Below are 18,953 nucleotides of genomic sequence, written 5' to 3' on the forward strand. Positions count from 1 at the left end.
CACAGCTATGCAGTGTGCTGCTTCTGTTGAAACAAGCTCTGTTCAAAACAGGGTCACCCTCTCCATCCCAGAAGCCCTGAAACTTCAACCTGTGAGAAACGGGCTTCACTCCTAGTGAACAGCTTCAGGGGGCAGACGAGTTAAAGAAAAGGATTTGGGTGCAAAGTTAAGAAGAGTGTATTTTCTTTGGAATATTTCTTATATTAGAGGTCTTCTTTTGTTAGGAAAATTTGGCTTATTTATGCTTACAAGTTCTGTTCACTAGCATTTTTCTTTCTACTCACATGCTCTAAAATACTTATAAAATCTTCATCAGTATTTCTTTCATATTAAGAATTATTAGAGAGTTTGCTGTTTGCTCCCTCTCTCAAGTCATTTACAATTAAATTAAACCACTAGGCCTGGAACAATTCCTGACACACAGTGTTTTTGCACTTCTTCTGCCTAAAATAGTCAGCCTGTCATCATCTCCCTCAATTTTAATTCAATTAAAATATACATTCTTGGTTAACCATTTGGACATATGTATCTATTACTGACACATATATGACATCAAAATAGCAGATATTGATTTGTTCATTCTTAAGCCATATTCTCTTCCCTTCTTTCAAAAATGAAAAGGATCCGATGAGTCTCTAATTATAGCCCCCTTGCCTTATCCGAAGAAGAAATAAGCCTTATTATTTCTGGGACAGAAGCCATCTATAATAACACTGTAGGTACACACTGTAACTAAAAATTGCTTTATTCGTTCTTTGAGTATTTTACCCCCAAATTCTCCAAATTGTCTATATGTACTTTGGTGTGTTAGCTGATTATCTTGCCTTATGATCACTATTTGCAGTTTTAATTCTTATCTAAGTTTCAATGGATATTTTAGTAGAGGAGATCTCTCTGAAAATTGAGACAAATACTTCCAGCCTTTTGCTATTTCTTTTTCCTTTTGCTTGACTTTGGTGCCATTATTTTAAAGAGATTCTATTGTTTCTCAGGCTATTTTTCTTCCTTTGATAGATTTAAATATTTTCTTCCTAATTCTTCTGGAGATCTAAGATGCATCACATTTTTTGTTTTATGGGGGGCTTATCTAATTTTGAAGTTATTCCTAACCTGTCATATTTTGTCAGTATACACGTTTCCTTTCCTTGGTTCTTTTCTGCTTTATGAAACCATCTTTCTTTTCTTGTTCCCAGAAGTTACATTTTTGTCTCTGTCAACTAGACACTGAGGACTATTATAACCTCCTGGATTGCTAATAATTGCTCTGAAAATATCTTTTTGGTTTCTTTCATGTTAGTGAATTTTTAAATTCTTTCATTTTTGTCATAGGACACTCTCTCATATTACATAGATATAGTGCCTTTAGTTTGCCCACAAGGCTATGGAATTAAATGGTGCAGTAGTTACTGTTAATGATTTTGCATCCCCTTGTAGACCTATTTCCATTCACACTCAGAGATCAGTCTGGTATATTTCCCATTTGCACAGCCTCCTTCGGTACCTTTGCTGGGAAGTAGTAATTTCTCTTATCTAAAAATCTCACTTCCAACCCTTGTCCCAGTGAGGCATTTTGCCAATCTGTGATTGAGTAATTAAAGACCCCCATTATTATTACCTGGTCTAATTTCACAGCTTCCACAGTCTCAATTAATATTTCTATCTCAGTTTCCTGGTCAGGTGGGTTGTAACATATCCCTATTATGACTTTTTAATTATGTGAGAATGGAATTTCTACCCACAGAGATTCTACAGAAGTCCCTTTTTCTGATAAGATTTTTATCCTACGGCTTTGTAGAACTATCCTTCACACAGCGCTATTACAGAAATGTATTTATTTATGTCTGTCCTCTTTGAAAGATGTATTTAAAGCAGCTTACAAAAATAGACAGAAAGATAAAAAAAGAAAATACAAGCCAGAGGAAAAATAGGGGCAAAGTAAAATAAAAGTAGAAACATAAGATGTAGCCAGAATGAGCTCATGCATCATAAGCATTGGGTACTAGACGGACTAGGCTATAAACCTGCCTCCGAGTTTCCTCATGGCCGCTATGAAAAAGGAAACAGGATCGATTGCAGGGCTTAGAGCATCTCTGAGGTAGAATTAAACCAGTTGCTTAAGAAAGACACGAAAATCTCTTTTTCAGAGATTCAAATTTTGTCCTCTTCGTCCTGATAACATCCCTAATAATATTTTCATAGTAAATGTAACATCTCACCATTTAACTTCCTAGTGTGTTTCCTAGTGTAGGATTACTGACAAAATGGAAATGAATAGTTTTCTGCATGGCTCAAGTGAACTTCCGGTAAGTGTTGAGCTGTAATGTGTTCAAAAGTATCCTCCCTCACAAGTAACCAGCACGCAGATATTCTGTGTAGTCAGTTAATTGCAGGTCCCCATGTTTTAACAGGCAACTAAATAAGAGCTGGTGTTTAGTCATGGTCATGGATGAACTCTACTGGAACCTCAAATAAAAAGAAAACCAATTCTCCTTCACACGAAATGTCTACAAGTGGAGACAAGACACCAAAAGACATTTGAGATCAGATTCAATGTTTGGGTGGGCAGGTGGTTATGGCCACACCAGTCTGGCTTGTGAATGTCTCTTGTTAATGAATAAAGGCCTCAGAGAGGAAAGCACCCTTAACTTTAAACAATGTGCTTCTGGGTCAGCTATCCAAGATAATCTGGTGGCAAAAATATTTGCTCTAACAGGTTACAAAATCATTTACAAAAATATTAAACTAAACCACTAGGCCTGAAAGCAATCACTGATACAGGTTTTTTGCTTCTGCATTTAGTTACAAAACAGATAAAAGTTGAAATATATTTACCACAATCAATGATTTTAACTTTGGAATAATTGATCTTGTTATTCTCCCTGGTAGCAGTTAGAAAGCAAGGGCAAGGGTCTACAGAGGACTTTTCTGTTCATGGTAATAAAGTAACACCTGCGCATAGAGTTTTTCCAAGTGGCTTCCTATAGCGGAGTATTGGGTGGAGGATGGATATGGGAGTTTTGCATGTAGCTGAGAAAATTATGGTCTCATGTCATAAAGGCAATAGCTATAAATAAGGTGGCGATAAGATGCAGAGTTCAAACGTGTTTTATTCCACTGGAAATGATCTGCTGTCAGGCAACTGACTGACCTCAGAGTCTTATGGAAATATTACATGCAGATTTAGTGCCTATAATAGGATCAGTATGGGTATATCAGCTCATAGCTAATTTTTCCCACAAAGCGAGTTTAACAATCACTAGAGCTGTACATCTAATTGATGACAATGTCACAAAGATGCTTTTAAGTCTATCAATGGCCAGTAATGGAGCAGGCACCTGAAAGGCCCACCTGCTTCTTATGGAGAACACAAGCCTGGAAGAAATCTAGATGTTGAGGTTATAAAGGGCTATGCTCTTAAGGTATGAGATATTGGACCACCACCACTGAGCTGCACCAGCCAGGGCTCCTTTGCCTATTTTAAAGATTGAGTTGTTTGTCTTTTTATTGCTGAGTTGTGATATTTCTTTGTATATTCTGAATAGAGGTCCTTTATCTGATTAGATTGGCAAAAATTTTCTCCCAATTAATAGGATGTGTTCCTCTTTCCTAATGATGTCCTTTGAAGCACAAAATATTTTTTATTTTGATGAGGTCCAATTTATCTATATATATTTTTCACTGCTACTGTTTGGTGTTATATTTAAGAAACCATTGCCTAATTCAAGGTCACGATGCTCTGTGTCTGTTTTTTTTTCTGACAATTTTATAGTTTTAGCTATTACATATAGCTCTCTTACTCACTTTAAATTAATTTTTGTATATGATGTGAGGTAGGGGACCACCTTTATTCTTGTGCATTAGATATCCAGTTGTCCTGGTAACATTCGCTGAAGTACTACTTTTTCCCTATTGATTTATCTTAGTGGACTTGTTCAAAATTAATTGACTGAAGATGTGTGTTTATTGCTGGAGTCTTAACTGAACTACATTGGTCTATATTTCTATACTTATGCTATATCTCAATACCACATTGTCTTCCTGTAGTTTGTAGTAAAGTTTTTTTGCACCTCAAAATGTAATATTATTTAATGTGTTGTATTTTTTATTTGGTTTCTATTTTTTATATTACGACTATTTTTAGAGCAGGTTTAAGTCCATAATAAATTTGAGGGGAAGATACAAATATTTCCCATATATTCCCTACCCTCAGATCTATCTGCATAGCCTCCTCCATTATCAACATTCTCCACCAGAGTGGTACATTTGTTACAACTGATGAACTAACATCAACAAATCATAATCACAAAGTCCATGGTTTATGTTATAGTTCATTCTTGGTGTTGTACATTCTATGGGTTTGGACAAATGCATAATAGGTAAACACTATTGTAGTATTATATCAAATATTTTCACTGACTTAAAAGTCCTCTGTGCTCTGCCTATTCATCCTTCCCCAACCTCCATTGCTGGCACCCACTGTCCTTTTCACTGCCTCCATAGTTTTGCCATTTCCAGAATGTCATATTATTGAAATTAAACAGTATACAGCCTTTTCAGAATGGCTTGTTTTACTCAGTAATATGCATTTAAATTTTCTCCATATTTTTCATGGCTTGATAGCTCTTTTGTTTTTAGTCCTGAATGACGTTCTATTATCTAAATGTACCTTAGCTTATTTTTTTAAAGATTTTATTTATTTGTCTTTAGAGGAGAAGGGAAGGAGAGAGGGAGAGAAATATGGTTGCCTCTTGTGCACCCCCCTGCTAGGAACTGGCCTGCAACCCAGGCATGGGCCCTGACTGGGAATCGAACTGCGATCCTTTGATTTTGCAGGCCCGTGCTCAATCCACTGAGTTACACCAGCCAGGGCATAACTTAGTTTATTTATCTGTTCATTTACTAAAGGACATATTGATTGCTTCCAAATCTTGGCTATTATAAATAGAGATATTATAAACTCTGTGTGCAGATTTTTTGTGTAGACAAAACTTTTGAACTCTTTTGGGTGAATACCAAGGAGTGCAGTTGCTGGATTGTATGGTAAGAGTATGCTTAGTCCTGTAAGAAACTGTTAATCTGTCTTCCAAAGTCACTATACTATTTTGTTTTTCTACCAGCAGTGAACGACAGCTCCTATTGCTACATATCCTTACCAGCATCTGGTATTGTCAGTATTTTAGATTTTGGCCATTCTACTAGGTGTCTGTATAGTAACAGATTACTTTTTTGTTTTTGTTGAAGTTACTTTATTATTTTTTAGTAAATCTGTTGGGGCAACACTGGTTGATAAAATTAGAGGTTTCGAGTGTACAGTTCTATAACACATCACCTGTATGTTATATTGTGTGTTCACCACCCAAGTCTCCTCTGTCACCTTTTATTCTCCTGGTGACATTTTAAAAAAATTGAAATGTATGAGTTTTCCATCATGGTTCTACTTTTTCAAGTTTTTTTTGTGTAGAAACATTGAACTTTATTTGGTCTACAATACAATAAATGTAAGAATAAACCTGTACAGCAAACTACAAACAATATATAGGATTATGACATTTATTTCCAGGTGTATCTCCAAGTACAAGATTATTTTAGCTATTCTGGATCCTTACCATTTTTTCATGAATGTTGGGATTAGTTTGTCAATTTTTGCTAATGATAAACTTTGCCCATTTATGTTTATCTGGGAATGCCTTAATTTCTCCTTTATTTCTGAAGAATAGTTTTGCTGGATGTACACATTTGGTTGACAATCTTTTTCTTTTAACACTTTGAATATGTCATCCTATGGCCTTTTGGTCTTTGTGCTTTAATGAAAAGTCAGCTGTTAATCTTATTGAGAATTCATTATGTTAATAAGTCCCTTTCCTCTTGCTGTTTTCCAGATTCTTTATGTCTTTAACTTTTGACAATTTTTCAATGATGTATCTAGATGTAGATACCTCTGAATTTATCTTATATGAAGTATATTGAGCCTTTTGGATGTACAGATTAATCTTTTCCATTAAATTTGGGAAGTCTTAGGAAATAATTTCTTCAAGTATTTTTATGCCTTTCTCCTTATTCTCTTCTTCTTGGACTCCCATTCTGTGTATATTGGCATGCTTAGTGGTGTCCCAGAGATCTCTGAGCCTCTTTTAATTTTACTCTTTTTTTTCCTTTCTGTTACCCAGATGGGTATTCTCAATTGGCCTGTATAAAGCTTACTAATTCTTTTTAAATTTCAGTTATTAAAATTTCAACTTCAGAATTTTTAATTGGTTTCTTCCCTTTCTTCTTTCAATAATTTCTCTATTCTCTATTGATAATCAATATCTTATTGATATTCTCTATTTGGTGAAACATCATTCTTATACTTCCTTTCATTGTTTAGACATAGTTTCCTTTAGGTCTTTGAACATATTTATGATAGCTGATTCTAAATCTTTATCTGGTGAATCCAACTTCTGGTCTTTCTCAGAGATAGTTTCTATTCATTGCTCCCCCAACTATACCCACAGTGTCTCTGCAAGCCTTATACATGTTTTGCAGAAAACTGTACCTTTTAAATAATGTGTCAACTCTGAAATTCAGACTCTCCTTTTGCCTAAAATTTGCTATTATTACTATTAATTACTATTGTTTGTGTTTTATTTAGTTACTTCCTGGATATATTCAGAAAGTCTTGTTGTTGTTGTTTATGGTCATCAGTTTGTTTAGTTTTCATGTAATGATTGGACAGAGATTTCCTTAAATACCTTGAATCAATAAGTCTATGAGCCATTGCTAAGGAGTTTTGTGTATGTATTGGGCATGCTTTTAGTGCTCCAATAGAACTAGAGAGATTAGGGCCTCAGATTTTCCCGGGGCTTGCACACAGCTTCATGCATGCAGACTGCCTTGTGCATGCATGTCACAGCCTCAGGTAGCTGTGATTTAAACAGTTGAAACAGTTTGTTTTTGTCAAATTCTTGGTGAGAAGGACTGTTTACACAAAGTGAATTTTGAATAAAAATAAAGACAAACCCTTAGAATGTAAGTTTTCAATAAGCTGCTAAACAGGACAAATAGTGACAGTTCTCTAGGGGCGGGACTTTTGGAGAGCTCTCAGTTAATTTGTAACCCTTCCCCGAGGGCTACTAGGCTGCTGGTCTCACAGCTACTACAATATTTGTGAGGCTGTTGGAATTTTTAAAAACTTTGTTTATTGATTTGTTTTTAGAGAGAGGAAAAGGGAGAAGGGAAGAGAAGGAGAGAAACATCAATGTGAGAGAGAAACATCAATAGGTTGCCCTGACTGGGGACTGAAACTATAACTCACATAAGTGCCCTGACCAGGAATCAAATGTGACATTTTGCCTTGCGAGATGATGCCCAACTGAGCCACGCTTGTCAAACCAGGATGTTTGATTTTTTTAGCTATTGCAGAGCTGAGGAGAGGGGCTATTCTTACAGAGACTTAGTCTTTTTCTTGAATTAACACTCCTTAGATTGTTCCAAACCTTCAGTTCATTTCAGAGTTCTGAAAATGTTGATTTTTCACAGTTTTTGCCAGTGTTCTCATTGCTTTTGTGGTATAGGGGAGTTGGAGGTCCCTATTCTACAGTTCCTGAGGTTGAGCCCTCTATTGTAGTCCTTCAAGATTCAATTAGCCGAGTATGTTGCTGACTAGAATATTTTCATGAATAATCCTTATTTTTTCTCTTTGTTAGGAGCAAATACAAATTTTAAGCTACCTCTTTTCTTAGGTTTAGAAAGAAGTTGGGTGAATATCAAGGGAGGAATTGTTGTTTTCAAGGACATAGATACTTTATATTTGGAGAAGTACATGATTACATGGTGATAGTAACCAGTAAGATTTTAACATATCAGGGATGTAGCCACTCTGGATAAAAATAATAATATTTTCAGTAGAAACATAGGTTTATAAGCCCTTCATGGTTTTGGATACTTTTCTCAAGTAGTTTCAGTAATATCTTATTACTTGTATTTTAAGACAAATTATTGATTGTCTAAACAACATTAATATCTGCTAAATAGCAGTTTCTAGATTCTGCTAGAATCTAGAATTTTAAAAAATCTAATGATTTTTTAAAAACATTAAAAAATACCAGCAAACTAAAAAAAATGAATATATAAACAAACAACTAACAGAGTAAAAAACCAACCATGGAATGGAATGAAGTATTTGGAACTCATATATCTGATGAGATTAATACTCAATATATAAAGAAATTCTATAACATATCACTAACAACAACAAAAGCACAAACAGCCTGGTTAAAATAAGGGCAAAGGATTTGAATATGCATTTGTTCTAAGATGTACAAAAGCCCAAAAAGCACATAAAAAGATGCTCAACGACGTCACTGACCAGTTAGGGAAATGCAAATCAAAATCACAATGAGATGCCCATTAAGAAAGCTACTGTTATGGATTAAATTGTGCTTCCCCACACCCTCAAATTCATGTTGAATTTCTAACCCATAGTTCTTTAGAATGTGATTGCATTTGAAGATAGGGCCATTAATGAAATGATTAGATTTAAATGAGGTCATAAGACTGAGACCCTAATTCAATAGGATTGTTGTCCTTAAAAGAAGATAGACACCACAAATGTTCACACACAGAGAAAAAGCCATGTGAGGACACAAGGAGAAGGCAGTCATCGGTAAGTCAAGTACAAAGACCTCAGGAGAAACCAGAGCTGTTGATACTTTGATCTTCGGTTCCAGCCTCCAGAATTGTGAAAAAATAAGTTTCTGTTGCTTAAGCCACTCACTCTGTGGTATTTTGTTATAGCAGTCCTAGGAAACAAATATACCTAATATCAAAAATTTTTTTTAAATACATGAAAAATAACAAGTGGTCAAAAAGGTGAAAGTAACCAAATGTCCATTGACAGATGAATAGGTAAACAAAATGTGGTATATACATGTAATAAAATATTATTTATACTTAAAAGAAAGGAAATTTTGACACACGTCACAACATAGATGGACCTTGAAGATATTATGCTAAGTGAAATAGGTCAGTTACAGAAAGACGAACAGTGTATGATTCCACTCATGCAAGGTACCTAGAACAGTTGTATTAATAGAAACAAGAAGTAGAATAGTGGTTGTCAGAGGTCGGGCAAGGGGGGTGGTGAATGTTATATAGTTGGTACAGAGTTTCCGTTTTGCAAGTTAGGAGTTCTGAAGATTGGTTGTACAAGAATGTGATTGTACTTAACACTACTAAATAGTGCACCTAAGAATGGCTAAGATGTTAATTTTTATCTAATATCTGTTCTAGCACTGTGTGTAATTATAGAAGTATGGAAATGCAAAAGTGCATTGGGAGAATACTTTTATTATTTATTCAGGGACCAATGGCTAGGGTGGGTGGAAGGCTTAAACACAGATGACTTTTAAGGGTAACCTCGACCTGTGGTTTAAAGACAAAGCCTGGTGCATGTGGCTATGACATGGTACAGTGAAGGGATCCAAGGGAGGAAATCATGCACTGTGGATGCATGGGTGCATGTGCACTGAATAGCAGTGCTGTTAAGTAGCAGGAAGATGAACTAAGATAAAAACAGATAGGATACTGAGGTGGTTGTTGAGTTTGGATTTCCCCAGTGAGCTACCAACTGGTTCCATAAGTCAGGGAACTACAGGCTGGATTCTGAACTAGGTGAGCAGCACTTTTAAAATCGGCCATTCATATTGTCAGTTTACTCTTGTCACTTGGGAAAAATACACAAGAAGGTGAAAAATGTGAGCCCTTGTCTAGGCAGGGAGACCAAGCATCAATGGAGGTTTTTTATTCATAGAGAGACTACTCTTTTCAGCAGGATTGTAATTACATGAGTTTATTGATCACACCTACTCCACTATCCACATCTACTCATTTGCACGCTTCAAATGAGGAGAGTAGCCAAGGAACTCTGTCCAGGACAATGAAAAAACCACTGCCATGACACTCAGATAGCATCTCACACTTGTCATCAGGAGTCTTCTGCCATCTGTCCAAGGGAACAATCTGACAGAGCATATAGGATGAAATTTTGCTAGCTTCTGTCTTTAGATAAGAATGCTATCACTGACTGAACATATTTTATGTATAACCTACCAGCTGCAAAGACCACTCAAGCATCATGTTTAAATATATTTGATAGTATTTGGTATTCCTGTTAACTCTTGCCAGGGTGTGTGGCCTTTAAAAAGCATATAACATTACACAATAGCTGCTCAGATTAAAGAGAGAAACATATACAAAAAATGATTCCAGTCCATTTCCAAATGCAAAGGATGTGTGTGGGGAGAAACCTGTATTTGAGCAGGAAGATGGAGGTGGTTGTGGACAGTGCACAGAATCTATTAAAGGAACATGTAATTCACCTTTTTTCTCTTTCTCCTGATTTCAAGTGGGACTTAATATGAGGGTGCCTCAGAATGACAAAGTTTTTCCTTCCCTTGTAGCTCAACTAGCCTCTTATTGTTGGCTGATTTCAAGTCTAATTCTTACGTTCAGACTATTTAAATAAGTTCAGGATCAATGTTTAGAGAAATTAGAATGTAAATTCAGGCTTATCTGTAACACTGTTTTGTTTTTTTAAAAGTATTTTTATTGATTATGCTATTACATTTTTTCCAATTTTTCCCCTTTATCCCCCTCCACCCTGCCCCCAACCCCCCAGCATTATTTTTTCTCAAGAATTTGTACAAATTAATGGTAAATTTCATGTCCCACATATCTCAACCTAATACCTTGGAAATATCAGGATCCTCTAAAGTCAATAACATGGTATAACTTTGTTCTGAAATCACACTGATTTTTATCAATAATAGTAACAACAAAATAATGTTTCTTCACCATTGCTTCAGTGTTTTGTATCCCTTTTTATGGTCTAAACACTTAGCCCATAAATGTGTCTACTTGGGACAAGAAAATTATTTTATATAACTATAGTATGGTTATTAAAATCAGGAAATATAAAACTTATACAACATTATTATTATATAATTTATAGTGCATATTCAAATGTAATCAGTTGTCCCAAAAGTGTTATGTCCAAAAATGTTCAGGTATTTGTAATATCTTTTTAAATTCCTTTAATATGGAGTAATTTCTTGGATTTCCTTTGTTTTCTTGACTTTGAGTTTGTTTTGAAGAGGACAGTTGGTTATGTTCCAGAGTATCCTTCAATTTGGGTGTGTCTTGTGTTTCCTCAGAAAAAACTATGCTTTCAGTTTGTCTGAATATTGGTGATGTTAACCTTAATGTACTGTTCAAGCTGTGCCTCTCAGTTACTCTACTTAAAATTACCATTTCTCCTTTGTAAATAATATGTAATCTGTGGGGAGGTATTTAGAAATTATGTTAGTATCTTGTCCTCAACAAACTTTTACCCATTCCTTTTATAATCCATTGATGATTTTCTAATTCATCATTATGTAATCACCAGTTGGAATTCTGTTGAGAAAGACTTTCCCCTTCTCCTCTTTATTTGTTTTTTTTATGTGTGACTTTATTTATATCACAGTGATTCAAGGATTCTTATTCTGTTCAACAAGTAATACTTCATCACTACCAATATTTATTTTGATACTCAAATTTTCTCAGATCTTGTCAGTGGGAGAAACAACACTTTGACTTTGGGATGAAGATCAACAGCTAAAGCAGAATGTCCAGGAGCATTACCAATAATAAGCAAAATTTTCAAAGGTATATTTTTCTCCAAATAGTACTGTTCCATTTTTCTGGCGTTGTAATCATGGGCATCTTGGAAGAAGAGCTGGGTCCTTCCTGACTCATTGGTCCTGCAGTACACCAGCAGTGTGTGCTTACTGGCATGCTCAAAGTCTCTGAGGTTCTCACTGTGCCTGATCACAAATGATTTCAATTTGTAGCCTAGAGCCTTTCCCCCAAGCACGACTGTTATCCTGTCCTTTAAAGCCTTGAAACATAGACTTGGCCTCCTTATGGATGAAATTCTTTTCAGGCCTTAGTTTCCAGAATGGCAAAGTTTCATCTATATTGAATATTTGCTTTGGCAAGTAAGTTTTCTCAATTATCAGTTTATCTAGAGTTTCCAATAATTCTTCAGCTGCCTTCACATCAGCATTTCACAGACTCACCACTCACTTTCACATAATATGAAAAATAATAATTCTTGAATCATTTAAGCCAGCCGGAGCTAGCAGTAAGTTCAACAGCACAGTGAGGTCCAACTATTTCTTTCAACGTTGCAAACAAACTTTTTGCTTTGGCTGTGATCATCATAGTGCTGAGAGGCACACGCGTCTGTGTTTGGTCCTTGATCTAGGTCATCTGAAGTTTTTCCACATCTGATATAGGCTCTTCTCGAGTTTTTGTTAGTCTTGTTGTCTTCAGTGAAGCAGATCCTTTGATACCTTCCATCCCTTTGTTCTTGTTCTTCAAGATTACAGCTGTAGACAAATGAACATGCCCAACTGGTAAGCAATAAGCATGACTGATTTTCCACATTTGTAATCCTCAATCACTTTTAATTTTGTTTCCAGGTCAGTCCGTTGATATGGCCTCTTACTGGAAACATTACCAGTAGATGTTTGTACACTTAGGGGCCATGATGAACAAAACAACATGAAACTAAATCAAGCACAAGAGAAAATCATGCAATCAAGAGAAGTGGTAAACCTGAGATGTATGGGGCTGCTGTCAATGTAAAATAGCATACTGTTTTTCAGCAAACATTTTTTATAAGTAGAAAAAGTAAATGCTAAAATAATGATTAAAAGTATAGTATAGTAAATACATAACCCAATAACACAATTGTTTATTATTATCAAGTATATGTAATGAAAATAATGATATGTTCTATACTTTTATACAACTGCCAGCACAGATTTGTTCACACCTGCATCCCCACGTATATGTGCTATCATACTATGACAGCTACATGTCACTAGGTGATAGCAATTTCTCAGCTCCATTATTATTTTATGGGAGCACCATATAAGCAGTCTGTCACTGACTGAGCATTGTTATGTAGTGCATGACTATATAGCCTCTCCAGTTTTCTGATGATCAGTGTTTGTACAATATATGACTGCTGTTTCTGGGATTCCAATTGCAGATATGGTAAACTGCTTACTGTTGTTCCACAGTTCACTGAAGCTCTGTTCACTTTTTTGTCTTATTTCTTCCTGCTACTGTTTGAATAGTTTCTCTTTGTATGTCCTCAATTTCACTGATATTTTCTTCTATGTTGTCTAATAAGCTATTAATTGCATGTATTTTTTATTTTACATTTCAGATGCTGTGTTATTCAGCTCCAAAGTTCCATTTGGTATTTTTAACATCTTCCATTTTACTCTTCATTATGATCTTTTCTTTCTTCTTTAAATACTTGATCATATTTATAATATTTATATTTACAATAACTATAGTATAGTCTTTCCTGTTATTTTTTGTCTGTTCATTGATTTTTTCCTCTCCTTTTTGAGTGATGTTCTCTTGCTTTTTAACACATCTGGTAATTATTCATGAGATGCTGAGCATTAGGAATGTTATTTTATTGATATTTAAGTGTAGATTGTTGTATTTTTAAAACAAGATTGATTTTTGTTTTAGCAGGCAGTTAGTTTACTTGTGATTCAGCTTAATTTTTTCACATCTGTTAAAGCATTTTGGGGGTAGTTATAGAATGGTCTTTACTCTAGAACTGGCTTAGCCCTACTAATAAAATATGATCTTTCAGGTCTCTTTGCTTTGGTTGGTCAAAACTCGAAACTCCCAGCCCTAAATGAGTTCTTGGAGTTGTTTACCTTACAGCTCCCTGGTAGTTTTTAGTTCATCCTTGTCGAGTTTCATCCTGTGCATGACAGCCGAGTATTAAGAAACATTCAAATTGACCCACTATGGCGATTTTGGGGTTCTTTCTTTGTGCATTTACCTTTTCTTCAATATTCTGCCTCACAAATTCCAACTGCCTCAGCCGTTCCGAACTCTAGTCTTTGTCTTCTCAACTCAGAGGGATCACTGTGCTCTGTTGTTGTCCCCTTCCTTGCACTGCAGTTTAGGAAGTGCTTTCAGGGTAATATTGGAATCACGTTATGCCTTTTCTTCAGGGAGCAGAGTCCGCTATTACTTGTGCAAAATCTGAAACAATTTTTTATGTTTTGTTCAGTTTTTCACTGCAAGACAGCATGTCTGTGCCAAATTATCTATCATGTTCAGAAGCAGAAGAAAATATAAATGCTTCTTATTATAAAATTAAGAAGAAATAGGACTATTAATAGAAATTATTATTAATTATTATTTCTATTAATGAAACTATTATTTCATTAATAGAAATAAGACTATTCAAATTTTCTATTTACTTTCATGCTAGTTTTTATAACAGTAGCTTTCTAAATAACATTTTTACTTTTTATTTTTACCAGTTTATCTTTTACATCAGTTCCAGACTATTCTTCTGAAATTTTGGTTTTTGTTTGTTGTTGCCAAAACCTTCTATGTCTTTCCTTTGTTCTCAGTGTAATTATCTATTTCCTCAGCTGCTATTCAATATCTTGCATAATCTGGTCCCAAATGTTGGCTTAACTACTACCTTTTTGGGGTTTTAAAAGTTTTTTTCATACAAATAGGTGGTTTTTAAAATTTTTTTGAATACGAATTTTTCTGTTCACTCATAGACTGTCAGAATTATATTAATAAATGACTTTTCTGTGTTTCAATAGCTTTTTAAACATGCATGTATATTTTATATATGATGCATCTTATGTAGTGTATCTCTTCTGCCATACCAATCTTTTTTAGTCTTTATGGAAGCCAACCCCCTGCACAACATGTGGACATGGTAGGTATTCATTCCATCACTATTTCTTTGTTCTCTGAGAGAAGGGATCCTGGACCCTTGAAAACATTAAAGTGTTTGTAAAGATGAAGGGAAATTAAGAAGGTAGATGTGAAGGAAATAACTGAAGGTAAGTGCTGAAAATACACCATTGTATCTTTATAATTTTTCCAAACATCAATATTTCTGTTCCAGGCTATACATCTCCAGTAGTTCATTGTTTAATATCATTGTACTGTGTGAGAGTGAGACAGTATGAAGAAGGTAAAAAAACACATCATTTTTGACCCCTTATAGTCTGTTTGGGAGTCTAACCACACACACATAAACATGAATATGACATTTATTTTATTCAACACCCTTTATTCTCTTCCTTCTTCTTCTCATAGGCTGCTTTTAATTTTGGTAGAGTGCTGAGTTAAATCTCATCTACCTGACTACCCAAGACCATTTATCTTAGGCATTGAGAGAATGATTAGAAAGTTATTTAACCTTTCATAGAAGGTTTTGCATAAAGAGAGTCATCTTACTTAATATGGAAACTTTTCACTAAATTTAATACATTGATTTATATTATCAATAATTTAGGAAACTTCAGCAACATCATCCAAATCATTATAAAAAAGAGCATTTTAGTGTTTTGTTGACTAAGTACCAGGAGCTGTATGATTTAAAACTCATACATCAAGTTCAATAACATGCAAGTGAAGTGTTAATCAATTTTGTGTAAATTTACACAGAAGGTGAGCACATATTATGCCTTGGAGACTTTGTAATGAGAAGTAGTAGCCCTAGTCACAGGATGAGGGGAAACAAAAGTCCTAACCCTGGCCTGGTAGCTCAGTTGGTTAGAGCATCATCCCAATATGCCAATGTTGTGGGTTTGGTCCCTAGTCAGGGCACATATGAGAATCAGCCAGTGAATGCATAAATAAGGACAACAACAAACTGATGTTTCTCTCTGTCTCTATAAAATCAATAAATAAAATTTTTAAAAGAATAATTAAAGTAAAAGCCCTACCCTTGCTCCAAGTCAATTTTTTATTTTTTAATTAAATTTATTGCGGTGACATTGGTTAATAAGATTATATAGGTTTCAGGCCCTGGCTGGTGTAGCTCAGTAAACTGAGCGCGGGCCTGTGAACCAGATGATCGCGGTTGGATTCCCAGTCAGGGCACATGCCTGGGTTGCAGGCCAGTTCCCGGCAGGGGCCAGTTCCCAGCAGGGAATGCACAAAAAGCAACCATACATTAATGTTTCTCTTCCGCTCTCCTTCCCTCCCCCTCTAAAGATAAATAAATAAAATATTTTTTAAAAAAGATTATATAGGTTTCAAATGTACAATTCTACACAACATCACCTGTGAATTGCATTGTGTGCTCACCACCCAAAGCCAGATCTTCTATTGCCATGTATTTGACCTCCTTTAACCTCTACTGACCCAAACTCTCTTCCTTTTGCTAACTACCATATTATTGTCTGTGTCTATACGTTTTTAGTTCATTTTTCTTGTTTGTTCATTTGTTGTTTTCAGTTTTCTATCTTACAAGTGAGGAAATCATTTGCTTCTTGACTTTTTCTGCCTGACTTATTTCATTTAGCCTCGTATTCCAAGTCAACTTTCATGAGGAACTATTTGAATTAAGCCATCCACACAAATGAGACACTCTCTTCTATCACCTCCATTGTCCTAAAATGGATTATGAGAGAAGCAGAGCAGTGCTGTTTGCACACAATCTCTTTCAAGTCAGAGACGTCACTCATCCTGCAGCCAGGAGGCCAAAGTCAAACTGGAGCAAGAAGTTGAGGCTGAGACGAAAGAATAATAATGCATTTTGTTTGTTTTTCAATTTTATTTGCCAACCTACTTAGGCCTACACCTTGTCTCCCCACTAAATAGTTCTGAATCCTCAGGAAATGAGCCTGGGCTGTGCATGGAGAGATGTCTAGTACATGATTGTTAGACAACTTACAGTCGTCAAAAGTATCACTCTTGTTCAGTGGGTTTAACTGAAGCTCCATTCTCTCTGTCCACTCATAAACGGAAAGAATGTTTTAAAATCTCATTTGTAATGGGGGGACAATGGGGACAACTATAATTGAACAAAAATTAAAGAAAGAAAAAATCTCACACTTAATGACTTTTTATACTAACACTCACACATAAGTACCCTCACACAACTTCTTTGACAATAATGATGAATTTTGTCAAGCAATTCGTTTTTTGGTGATTGGTTTTCTGGAGTTTGATATAATTAGATAATTATATTTTTAAAATAATCAATAAGTGCTTGAACAAGGAGATTGCTTTTCTTTAATTTATTTAGTAAAATAATGTGCACTGTATGTGTGTACAGTGCTAGAAAAACCATCTTTGCAGATGTTTCATGGCAAAACAGACAAGGAGTCAAAGTGATTTTTTTTTTTTACTTTTGGAGTCAAAGCAGACTTTTAATTTTTAGTCCTTAAATATTAAACTTGAAATCACTCCTTCATAATAAAATGTTTGTTATCACAAACATGTACATTTGAATTTGGAAATGCCATGTCTCATAGAGGGATGCAGAGAGAAGAGAAGAAAATATGTGTTAGTCACTGAGAAGGTCATCTAGCCTGTACTTACTCGTCCAACAAAAAGTGTATTGAGAGCCTACTGTGTTCCAGGCACTGTTGTAGTTCACTGCAATAAACAAAGCAATTTCCTGCTATAGAGACTTTGGCAGTAGGATGGTAGTGGAAGAGGTAGAAAGAAAAAAGGAAGGAAGGGGAGGAAAGGAAAAAAGGAAGGGAAGGAAGGGAGGAAAGAAGGAATGGAGGGAGGGAGGAAGGAAGGAAGAAAGGAAAAATAAAGAAAGGGTCTATGTAGCATGTTATGTGGTGATAAGTGCCAAGAAGAAATCAAAGCAGGGCAATAGGGTTAAGAAGTGCCGGGCAGTTTTAGGCAAAGGTTCACTATGTGAAATAATTAGGGTTGGCTCAATTGACAGTGTGACATCTGAGCTGAGACCTGAAGAAGTGAGGGAGAGAGCCATGAGGATATCATGGCACTAAACTCTTGTCAACCACTGATCTTTTTACTGTCTCCACAGTTTTGCCTTTTCCAAAATGTAATATAATTGGAATCAGAGTATACGGCCTTTTCAGATTGTCTTCTTTCACTTAGTAATAAGCATTTAAGGTCCCCCATGTCTTTTTATGACTTATTTCTTTTTAGCACTGAATAATACTCCATTGTCTGGATATACCACAGTATCATTCACTTACTGAAGACATTTTGATTGCTTCCAGACTTTGGCAATAATGAATAAAACTGCTATAAACATACAGGTTTTGTATGAACATATGTTTTTAGTTCATTTGGGCAAATACCAAAGAGCACAATTGCTGAATTATATGGTAAAAATATGTTTAGTTTTGTAAGAAACCACCAAAGTATCTTGCAAAGTGGCTGTACCATTTTGCATTTCCAACAGCAATGAATGAGAATTCCTATTGCCCCCACAACATCACCAGCATTTGGTATTGTCAGCGTTTTAAATTTCTGTTCTTCTAAAAGATGTATAGTGGTATCTCCTTATTTTAATCTGCAATTCTCTAATGATACATGATGTTAAATATATTTTCATATGCTTATTTACCATCTGCATTTGCTTAAGTATATCTTCTTTGGTGAGGTGTCTGTTCAAATTATTTACCCAATTTTTCATTATGTTGTTCATTTTATTATTGCTAAGTTATAAGAGTTCTTTGTGTATTTTGGATAACATCTTTCATCAGATATAACTTTTGCAAATATTTTCTTCCAGTGTGTGGTTCATCTTCTGATTCTCTTGACAGTGTCTTTCATCATGTAACATTTTACATCTAATTATTTATGTACATATTATATATTTTTCCTAACTAGAATATAGTCTCCGTGACAACGAAGACTTTGTTTATGCCTGGGGATAAAGTAGGTAGTCAATAAATATGATTAAGGGGAAATAGAGGGTATTAGCCAAAGAACACGAAGTTTTGATTATACAAGATGAGTAAGTCCTAGAGATCTACTTTATAGCATAGAGACTATAGTTAACAATACTGTACTGTACACTTAAAAATGTGGTGATGGAGATCTTACATTATGTTAAGTGTTCTTATCACACACAAAAA

This window comes from Sturnira hondurensis, unplaced genomic scaffold (genome assembly GCF_014824575.4).
Source record: "Sturnira hondurensis isolate 20B ecotype Veracruz unplaced genomic scaffold, ASM1482457v3 Scaffold0013299, whole genome shotgun sequence".
NCBI classification, from domain to species: domain Eukaryota; kingdom Metazoa; phylum Chordata; class Mammalia; order Chiroptera; family Phyllostomidae; genus Sturnira; species Sturnira hondurensis.